We start from the raw sequence: 11495 nt of genomic DNA, 5'->3' as shown, positions 1-11495 counted from the left end.
CACAGCTGGGCTTGCTCATGCCCAGAGAGAGAAGGAGTTAAGCTGCTGACCCTGAAGGCGAGGGAGAGCCGGCTATGCAGCTGTGTGTGGGGGCAGCTGGCTCAAGCAGCCGAGACAGGGTGAACAGTTTAAGAATAAGCTGCTAATAAGAGAGCTAGTGTAAAGAAGCTGTTAATGAGAGCTGCCGCTGAATAAAACTATCTTTCATCTGCCTACAGCCCTCCGAAGGGTTTTTTCTGCTCACCCACCAACTCCCCTCAGACTTCAGCATGGGCTGGACCTGGACCCTGGAATCTGACACATATCTCTACTAAAAATACAAAACTTAGCCAGTGTGGTGGCACGTGCCTGTAATTCCAGCTACTAGGGTGGCTGAGGCACGATGATCGCATGAACCCAGGAGGCAGAGGTTGCAGTGAGCCAAGATCACACCATTGCACTCCAGCCTGTGCAACAGAGCATGACCCTATCTCAAAAAAAAAAAAAAAAGTGAAAGACCATTTGTCCAGTATAAACTCTTTCAAAATATATACTCTAGAACAGAAAAGTCTAGAAATGTCATCAATGGTAATTTCAGGAAAGAATTCTAAAGTGATTTTTTCGGTTATCTGCATTTTTTTCTTTTATTTTTTTGAGATAGGGTCTTGCTCTGTCACCCAGGCTGGAGTGCAGTGACATGCAGCCTCGACCTCCCAGGCTTAAGCAATCCTCCCACTTCCGTCTCCTGAGTAGCTGGCACTACAGGCACATGCCACCACCCTTGGCTAATTTTTGTATTCTTGTATTTTTTGCAAAGATGGGGTTTTGCCATGTTGCCCAAGCTGGTCTCAAGCAATCTGCCCACCTCGGCTTCCCAGAGTGCTGGGATTACAAGTGTGAGCCATGTGTGCCAGGCCAACATTTTATTTTCTATAATCACCATGACCATGGGTTTCATGTACCAACATTTTTCTAACAATAATATTTACAAAGCATACTATTCAAATGTTCAGAGAAAGAGAATACAAAATTGTAAAAATCATATATAATTAGGTTTTTGCTTGTTTTTAAGGCAAGAAAGAGATTGTCCAGGAAGTTACTTCCACTTTGTGTTTTTCTGCTGAACTCATTAGGAACTCTAAAAAGTTCCAGGAGTAGAATCACAGGGTCAAAGTATCCTGGCTTTAACTTCTGATTCAGAGAATCCTAACAACTTACATTATCACCAGCAAGGTCTTTGACTACACAAGGAACTCTCACCTTAAAGCGTTTCTCATCTGACATCAGCTGCTCGGCTTTCCGCTGATGTGTTGACTCCAGAAGGCTTCTTGAGTTCTGTGTGTTTGGCTGGCCTCCAGTGGCCCCATTATTATTTTCTGCCAGGTAAAGTTCAGTCACCTGTACACAGATCTCATCACTCATGATATGCTGCAGCTGGAATCAAACAGAGGCAAGCTGTTAGTGAACACAGAAAACATTTCCTCATTACACAGTCAATGTTCCTTTAACTGATCCAGTCACTCAACTCAAAAGAGGTTTTGGGTTTTTTTGGCTGGCAATTTTAGAAAATTCATCACACAAACCACTGTATCATTTTCTTGGAGAATAATCAAACCAAGATTTTCTACCATATCAGTGATTCATTGTAAAACTTTCATATCTATTTAAAATAAAAACTATAGATAACTCAGCTTAATGTACTGTTTATCTAAAATTCTAAGGATCTTTAAATAATTTTCCATGGGTTATATATTTATTGCATTTTAAAATCATTTACAATTTGCTTTCACACATATTCTCCCTCATTTGATCCTCATAACTGCCCTGGGAAGCAGATTGGAGATAGAGTAGGGGCCTGTTAGGAGACAGATTTATGCAATGCATAAGAAAGCTCACTATGAGCTGGGGTGAGGAGGGCACACTTGGAGAATCATGAATGCAATATCTATGTCTATATTCCCAGCCCAACTACAAAGCCTGAAACTTGGTAGGTATTTAAGAAATAGCTGCTGAATTATTGCCTAGGGGCGCTCAGCTGAAGAAGCAGGGTTGGGACTAACAGTCAAGCTTCCTGACTCCTAGCCCAATACTTCTCCAAACACACCACCTATTTTTCTATATCTGATAGAAAGTATAGTGCTTAAGTTGTACATAATGTTAACTCACTTTCAATATAGGCCAATCATGATTGACTATCAGTAGTTTTTGCGACAATCTAAGAAACTAATGACTAGAAAGTTGAACCTTTCAGAGTTCCCATTCTCATGTCATATGCTATTTCTATTTTGAAATAAAAATACTTTCAAATGAAACTTTGTCCATCAAAATGACAGAGAAGTGAAAAATAGATATAAGAAGAAAGTAAAACATTAATTTCAATATCAATTTGTCTATTTTACTTTAAAATTATTATAACCACCAAGCCATTCTATTTTTAGGAAGCTACATTCTCTTTGAAGTGTTAGGAACTATGATAACTATTTATTCTTAACTTTAAGTCCTAAATGACCAGTATATGTATTAGTAGATAACAGGACAAGAGCAAGGTCAGAAGGGTGACTGAGTGTGGCAGAAAGGGCAGTAACTCCAGCAACTGCAGATGGATAATGACAATGAATCCAGATAATGGATCTGATGCAATCATTCAAATAATGCTTATGAGTAACATAGGGAAAAGCTTCAGATACAGTGTTGTAGAGACAAAAAGGGCAAGGTGGAAAAAAATATGGAAAGCATGACTTCAATCATGCATACAGATGTTCCACTTTACACTTTTTTTGTTTTGTTTTGAGACAGGGTCTCGCTTCGTCACTCAGGCTGGAGTGCAGTGGCTTCATGATCTTGGCTCACGATAGCCTTGACTTCCTGGGCTCAAGCAAGTCTCCCACCTCAGCCTCCTAAGTAGCTGGGACTACAGACATGTGTCACCATATCCAGCTAAGTTTTTGTATTTTTAGTAGAGATTGGGTTTTTCCATGTTGCTCAGTCTGGTCTCAAACTCCTGAGCTCAAGTAATTCGCCTTCCTTGGCCTCCTAAAGTGCTGGGATTACAGGCATGAGTCACTGCCTCTACTTTATACTTTCTTGTTGAAATAGACTGCATTACTGATTCCCCACCCATGCCCTCTTTTTGGATATCCAGCCCCTCCTTGAGTCTCTGGAAAGGGCAGGACTACACATCCAGGGACAACTATGGAACTCCCACCCTCACTGCTAGGCAGATCAGATTCTCTATCCTCTCATTGGAAATGACACAGAGAGTGCTCGATAGATTTTTTTTCAGATGAGCATCTGTATGGAAAGGTCCAGTAACCCTGGGACCAGAGGCACTGCCAGGGTATGCCAAAGCCTCAGAGGCTGGAGGAGCCTGGTGTACATGCTGAATGTCCATCTGCAGAGCAAAGCACAAGCATGGAGCAGAAGTCCAGAGAAAGGCATGCAGGAGAGAAAAATAATCTCCCAGCCCAGTCCTTCCATGGTGTGGTCATATGTTGAGTTCTGTACTTTGATGTCTGTGAGACTGCCTATTGTATTCTTAATACAAATCCCTCTTAAGCCAGCCAGAATAGGCTAAGATAAATGTAATGACTTGACTTGGCTGGAGTGCAGTGGCGTGATCACGGCTCACTGCAGCCTCAACTTCCTGGGCTCAGGTGATCCTCCCACTTTAGACTCCTGAGTAGCTGGGACTAGAGTCATGAGCCACCACACCCAGCTAATTTTTTGTATTTTTGTCATAAAAATATTACACTTTTCAGAAGAAATCATATATAATACACTGAAAATCAGTGATTGTTTTTCTTCTTTTTTTCTGTGAATGTGTAGATGTTTGAGTCTCTTGTATTTTTTCTTTTACACAGATATGGACTATTTGAAAACTATTTCATTATCTTCATCATCACCATTCGTTTCAGATGCTTCAGATTTTCCTCTCTCCAAAAATGTTGATGTACAAACTGGTGTGGGGCCCTGGGTATCCACAGTCTTCTCAGGAGAGTCAGGAGTGCCTAAAACCTTTTCCTTCTTCTTACATAAAACCTGGCCTTTTATAGATATCTGATTATTCATTTTTGAAATACTTTCCATTTTCTGTAAAATCAAAGAAGGAAAATCATAATCAATTCCTTTTTAAACTAATTTCTTCCAAAGTAATCTTTCTTTCTTTTTAAATCGCCCCTCCATCAACAGCTTTTGCGTAAGTGCCGATTCTGATTATACGTTTCACTGATGTATATGATGGCTGCTTAAATGGAATATTCCAGTCTTTAAAGAGTTCTTTCTGACTTTTTCAGGTGGCATAAAATGACACTCCGAGAGTCTTTCTCCAAACAGGTAGTTGTTCATCATTTTAGCAACTATCTTGGCAATATCCTCAGACTCACACTCCACACTTGCATAGCCTTTGCTATTTCCAGTCCTTTTTATTCTGGATAGTCTGAACCTTGTAACAGTGCCACACTGGGAGAAATAGGAAAGGATCAGAGTTTCGCTCAGTAGGTTAGAAAGGTGGCGCACATGCACTACTCTAGGCGAAAGGTGTTCTTGTTTTTTTTCCCCAGATTATGCGCTTGCGAACCTGTGCCAGAACTCGAGCAATCTGCCTGCCCTGGACTCCCAAAGTGCTGGAATTACAGGCATGATCCACCGCACCCAGCCTTGACTTTGAAATGTATGTTGTACATCCAGTCAGCAGTAAACTCTGAGGGAACACCAAAGATGAGGAGAATGAGAGAAGATACCTCCAGTTCAAGGAATTAAGAAGAGCTGCTTTAAAAAAGTTTTTAAAGGGTTTTAAAAAGTCACTGTGGCTCATGCCTGTAGTCACAGCATTTTGGGAGGCCGAAGTGGGTGAACTGCTTGAGACTAAAAGTTTGAGACCACCCAGGGCAACATGGCAAAACCCAATCTGTACAAAAAATACAATAAATTAGTTGGGCACAGTGGTGCCTGTCATCCCAGCTACTCGCGAGGCTGAGGTGGGAAGTTGAGGCTGCAGTGAACTGAGATCCACCACTCCACTCCAGCCTGGGTGACAGAGTGAGACCTTGTCTTTAAAAAAAAAAATCACTGTTTTAGGGTTTTCTGGATGAAATCTCTGTTTCCATTAAAAAAAAAAAAAAAGGTGGAGACAGTATGCATTACTGATTTAAAATCATAATCAGATGCTTAGAGTAAATAATTGTATCTATTATTTCTAAAACCAACCTCAGGGTTAGTAAAAGTTAGTTTTATTATATATTTTTTTAAGATGTGCTGATTCACTCAGGTCTGTCACTTTTCTTCTAAAAGCAGCAAATGCATTTAACATTTTACTGAGATCCTCAACAGCTGCCATTTGCTTTGTATAGCAAATTGTTTACAAAGTAACTTTTTTCCATTTCTGATATTTTCATGAAAATTATGTTCTTCAGTTTTAAAGCCCCGTCTCTCTCCCAAAGAAAGATTAATAACTACCAAGTAATTATTATTTAGGAAAATAACAACAACAACAATAAGAACAAAAAACTCCATCTTTTAAACACTTCTGGAACATGGGTAAGGGTCCAAAGTCAAGACCATCTGGGCCCAGTGGAGGTGCTAGGCTGCCTCAGGACACCATCAGCACTTCCCCACCCACAACATCTTCAACAGGTGGGAGCCATGCACCGACCCTGGGGGCCTTCCTGTTCCACAAGCTCCCCTCTCTATTTCCTCTCCACCCTTGCTCTTGGGCCTCCCCTCTGAATCTGCATAACAAAGGCAGCAGGGTCTTTAATACTGTTCCACTTTGTCAATGGAGACAGGATACTCTAGAAAACTGAGGGATTCCCTGGTCCAGTCTGGGGGAGGAAAAAATATGCAGTGTAGCATAGATGGTTTTACTTGTCCACTCAGACACACGCTCATACTTATTAGATGGATGTATCAGATGTTTCAAAAGTCCTAACGTGTAGTAGCACAAAGGCTGCTTGTAAAAAAGATGTTGCAAAATGATACAAATTTCTGCAGCAGTTCAGGCTCCTGATGACAAAGCTCATTCTGATAAGTAGTTATTTTGACATGCACAACAGCTGTGCCTATAAGTCCTGTGTTCAGAGGGTTTCATTTAGACTGCAGGAAGTTGGAATCCAAGTTTGAAAGGCTCTCTGCTGACAAAATGTGCTATATCCATCAATGGACTTCTACTCTGTAATGAAAGGAACAAACTATCAAAACATGTTATATTAAGGGAGGAGACCACCTCTCATATTGTCTTACATCCAATTTCTGCTTCCAAAGAAAGAAGAAGTCAAAGCTAAAAGGCAGAAATGAACTCCACAGGCAGATAGCCTGTGCACACCCTGGGCCTGGTACTTAAAAATCAACCCCTCACCTAACTGCTTGTGTTATCTATAGATTCCAGACATTGTATGGAAAAGCATTGTGAAAATCCCTGTCCTGTTCTGTTTCATTCCAATTGCTGATGCATGCAGCCCCCAGTCACGTACCCCCTGCTTGATCAATTGATGACCAACCCTCCCACACAGACCCCCTTAGAGTTGTAAGCCCTTAAAAGGGACAATAATTGCTCACCCAAGGAACTTGGCTTTTGAGATGCAAGTCTGCTGAAGCTTCTAGCTGAATAAAGCTTCTTCCTTCTTTAATGCAGTGTCTGCAGGTTGTCTGTAGCTCATCCTGCTACATTTCTTGGTTCCCTGACCGGGAAGTGAGGTGATTGGCAGATGGTCGAGGCAGCCTCTTAGGTCACTTAGGCCTGCCCTGTGGAGCATCCCTGCAGGGGACTCTGACCAGCTCTTTGGATCCAAAGAGCACTGCCAGGTAGGCAATTGCCTCAGAGGGATGCCTCACCAGAGCAGCTTGTGGCCAGCCCCTGTGGAGGATCAATGCAGTGGCTGAACACTGGAAAGGAACTGGCACTTGGAGTCCAGACACCTGAAACTTGGTAAAACTGGTCTTTGGAACTTGCCCACTCCTTTTGAGTGGAAGCTGATTTGTTTTTCTAAGACCAGCCGAGCGAGCACAAAAGAACCAGCAGGTAGGCAAGTGTAGGAGCAAAACTGCAAGTTTATTTTGGTCACCTAGCTTCAGGGAAGTAGGTGGGGGGGGGAGGTCTGTCGGCCTCCAGCAAAGAAGGCCAGCAGAGTCCCCTCGGTGGGGCTCTCGGACGGAGTTCCTGCAGTCCCGACATCCCGACAGGAGTGAGAGACTCAGGAAGGCCGTGTGGCGTGCTGGCCGAGAGCGGCTTTTCTAGGAGTGGGAGGGCAATAGGTGGGGCACGGGCATGTCGGGGGGCGTTCCGCAGGTGCGACCAGGTAAATCTTGGTCTCTTCGGATTGACGTCACCTGGCGCATGCCCAGTTGATCTGCACCTTCCCAGGCGCCGGCTGCATTTTCGCGCATGCGGGAAGAATTGGTGGTGAAGAAGAACCCGGAAGTGCACCATCTTGCCTCCGTTCGTCCAAACAGTCCAACCTTTTATTGATAATAGTGATAAAGCGGCACCATGGTCTGTCTGGCTACTTCCTGCTGTTAAGGGGCGTTGTTAAGGTCGGGGCCTATGGTTGGTATTTGGACGCACGGATAAAAAATAAAATAAGGCACAGTATTAGTATAGGAATGAGGAATGGAAGCATTTGTTGGAATATGGGCAAGACCCAGAAGGATGGTCCTGGCAAGGTTGGGGAGTATGAGATAGTTAAGAAAATTTAGTAAGTTTGAGGTGAGTGGGGGGAAAGCCAAACTGATTTCCACTGATTGCTTTCAGTAGGGGCCCTTTTTAGCTGGGAATGAGGAACCAGTGCACAAAGTAGTTGTTGGCCAGGCAGCAATTAAGGAGTGGAGTTTTTTGTGGAATGGATGGCTTTCCGCTTACTCCTACTACAGAGATATTGGATGGAAGGCTAGGTCCAGAGAAGGACGGCAAAACAGAATAGGTAGCCTCGCTGTCGATTAAAAAATTAATTGTCTTACCCGCTACCAGGAGAGTTACCCGCAGCTCGGCGAGGGTGATGAGGGTCCCCGAGTCTCGGCACCTTCAGTTGTTGTCGTCCAGATGTAGGAGCTGGAAGGAGCTCCCAGGATCCTGGGAAAGGGGGTCACGTGGAGACGCAGCACCTGTTCTCAGGGTGGGGCAATCAGACTTCCAGTGTCCTCCCTGCTGGCAAGCAGGGCAGGGGGTTGCTGGTGGACGAGGGTTAGGACATTCACTGGCCCAATGTCCTGATGCCTTGCACTTATAGCAAGGCTGCGTTGGGGCTCGGGGACCTTGCGGACACCTGTTGGCATAGTGTCCTGCCTTGCCACACTTATAGCAGGCTCCTTTTGTAGCTTTGGAGTCTGTGGGGTGTGTGCTCTCTGGTCTGGGGTTACGACTGGGCTGTAAAGCCGCTGCTAGGAGCTGTAACTTCTGTTTGAGGTGAGCCTGCCATCTCCTCTCTGGAGTTATAGACCTTAAAGGCTAATTTAACTAGGTCTTGTATTGGTGTCTGAGGACCATCCTCTACCTTTTGAAGTTTTTTATGAATGTCAGGAGCTGATTGAGAAATGAAATAAGATGCCAAAATGGTGGCCCCTGTGGGGGAGGCCGGATCTAACTGGGTATACTGGGTTAGAACCTCAGTCAGTTTAGAGGTTAGGATAACCTGGAGGTCATGCCAAGTTAAGTCATAGGCCTGACAAAGGTATCTAAATTCCTTTATGTATATGGTAGGATTAGCTGAGAAATCACCCAAACACTTCTCAATTTTGGAAAGATTGGCCAATGAAAAAGGGACATGTACTCTGACTACCCCCTCCGCCCCAGCCACCCCTCGCAAAGGTGCTAACACTGTAGGAGGGTGTGGGGCAGGAGTGGAGGCATCAACAGGGCACTTAGAGCAGGTGTGGGCAGAGACAGGAGACTCAAGACAGCCAGTTGGGGGCCTCAAAGGAGGCACGGGACCGAGTGGATTACTAGTAGATAAGGAGGAGGAAGGAGGAGTCTGGATGGGGGGAGGAGGAGGAGTCTGGGCAGGAAGGAAGGGGCTGGAGAGAGCGGGGAGAGAAGGAGGAGTATAGGGCAGATTGGGAAGAGAGCATAAGGCCCAAAAGCCTTGTACGTAATTAATTTCGGACCACTTGCCTAGCCACTGGCAGAAATTGCTGAGGTCAATCACGCCACAGTGGAAAGGAAAATTAACCGCTTCCTCCTAAGGTCTTGTTCAAGCTGTAAGGTTTTCAAATTGGCTAGGAGGCACCCTAACGGGGTGCTCTTTGGAAATTTGGACTGGGGGGTTTCCCGTTTGTTTCCTCTTTACTTACACAATGGACACAATGGAAATGGAAGTGGATCTCTGCCTGGCTTCAAAGCGTCCTTTGGAACCAGCAGAGACAGACTGGAGGCTCATGGAGCCAAAGTGGAGATTAGCTTCAGGTGGACGTCTCCATCCTGAACAGGTCTCCTGAGCCACTTGGTGGCTCAAAATGGACCTCGGACCTGCGGAGGATTTCTGGCTGAGGGAGGTAAAGAGGAGACAAGGGCACTTACCCCAGAGAGGCCATGAGAGTGAGGGAAGCGGGTCTCAGGTCCTGGTCCGTCTGCGGCATGGGAGCAGGAGGAGGAGGCTCCCCGGACCTTGGGGGCCCTGAGAAGGGGTCTCCTCCCGGGTTCGGCATCAACTGATTTGTTTTTCTAAGACCACCAGAGCGAGCACAAAAGAACCAGAGGGTAGGCAAGTGTAGGAGCAAAACTGCAAGTTTATTTTTGGTAACCTAAGGTGTGGGGAAGAGGTCTGTCAGCCTCTGGCAAAGAAGGCCAGCAGAGTCCCCTCGGTGGGGCTCTCGGACGGAGTTCCTGCAGTCCCGACATCCCGACAGGAGTGAGAGACTCAGGAAGGCCGCGTGGCGCGCTGGCCAAGAGCGGCTTTTCTAGGAGTGGGAGGGCAATAGGCAGGGCACGGGCATGTCGGGGGGCATTCCGCAGGTGCGACCAGGTAAATCTTGGTCTCTTCGGATTGATGTCACCTGGTGCATGCCCAGTTGATCTGCACCTTCCCGGGCGCCGGCTGCATTTTCACGTGTGCAGGAAGAGTTGGTGGTGAAGAAGAACCCGGAAGTGCACCATCTTGCCTCCGTTCATCCAAACAGAAGCATGGCCTGATCACCCACAGCATGCCTATACTGGCACTTTGGTTTTTGTTTTTGACTTGACTTGGATTGCTTGATACTTTGGTTTTGGTTTTGACCTGGCTTGGATTTGTTGATACTCTGATTTTGGTTTTGAGTCTGGTTTGGTGTAAACTGTAAAAGTGTGTGTATGCCCTTTTTACCCATTCTTTGTTTTGTGGTGTGCCGGTGGTGTGAGTGTGGTGTTTTGTTTCAAGGAAACATGGGTCAGGCACAAAGTAAGCCCACCCCACTAGGAACTATGTTGAAAAATTCCAAGAAAGGATTTAAGGGAGATTACAGTGTTACTATGACACCAGGAAAATTTAGAACTTTGTGAGAAATAGACTGGCCAGTATTAGATGTGGGTTGGCCATCAGAAGGAAGCCTGGACAGGTCCCTTGTTTCAAAGGTATGGCACAAGGTAACCTGTAAGCCAGGGAGCCAGACCAGTTCCCATACATAGACACTTGGTAACAGCTGCTTTTAGATGGCCCCCACAGTGATTGAGAGATCAGCAGCATAAGTGGCTGGTAGAGGCAAGGAAAAACCAGCAGAGAGAGAGAGAGGAAAAAGATAGACAGGAAAAGAGGCAAAGAAAGAGAGGAAGAGACAGAGAAACAAAGAGGGAGTCAAGGAGAGGGAGAGACAGAGAAAGAGAGAGAGGCAGAGAGTGAGAGGAAGAGACAGAGGCAAAAGGAAAGTCAGAGAGGCAGAAAGTCAAAGGTAGTAAGAGAGAGAAAGAGAGAGATATAGAAGTAGTTAAAAAAAATACCCTATTCCTTTAAAAGACAAGGTAAATTTAAAACCTATAATTGATAACTAAAGGTATTCTCCATAACCCTATAACACTCCAATACCACTTTGTTGTCAGTGTAAACAAGGGCATACCCTGAAAGCACTGAGGCCACTGATAACCCATAGCCTTCCTATCAAAAAATCCTTAACCCAGTAACCCACGGATGGCCCAAATGTATTCGACATGTAGCAACAACTGCTTTGCTAACAGAAGAAAGTAGAAAAATAAGTTTTAAAGGAAATCTCATTGTGAGCACACCTCACCAGTTCAGAAGTATCCTAAGTTAAAAAAAAAAATAAAAAAAGGCAAAAAGGTAGCTTACTAACTTAAAAATCTTAAAGTATAGGGCTAATCCATTAAAAAAAAAAGATAATTTAACATTAATCACTGAAAATTCCCAGCCGGGCATGGTGGCTCAAGCCTGTAATTTCAGCACTTTGGGAGGCTGGGGTGGGCAGATCACAAGGTCAGGAGATCGAGACCATCCTGGCTAACCCTTGAAACCCTGTCTCTACTAAAAAATACAAAAAACTAGCCGGGCGAGGTGGCGGGTGCCTGTAGTCCCAGCTACTCAGGAGGCTGAGGCAGGAGAATG

At 44.9% G+C, this 11495-nt stretch overlaps 1 pseudogene; it reads right to left on the bottom strand.

Annotated features, from left to right (window-relative positions):
• Window positions 1-3733: 3733 nt before the first annotated feature.
• LOC105525449 overlaps window positions 3734-11495 on the bottom strand; it is a 14769-nt pseudogene continuing 7007 nt past the window's right edge.

This window comes from Colobus angolensis, unplaced genomic scaffold, assembly GCF_000951035.1.
Source record: "Colobus angolensis palliatus isolate OR3802 unplaced genomic scaffold, Cang.pa_1.0 Scaffold534, whole genome shotgun sequence".
Lineage (NCBI taxonomy): Eukaryota > Metazoa > Chordata > Mammalia > Primates > Cercopithecidae > Colobus > Colobus angolensis.
This window is presented reverse-complemented; position numbering and strand designations above follow the sequence as displayed.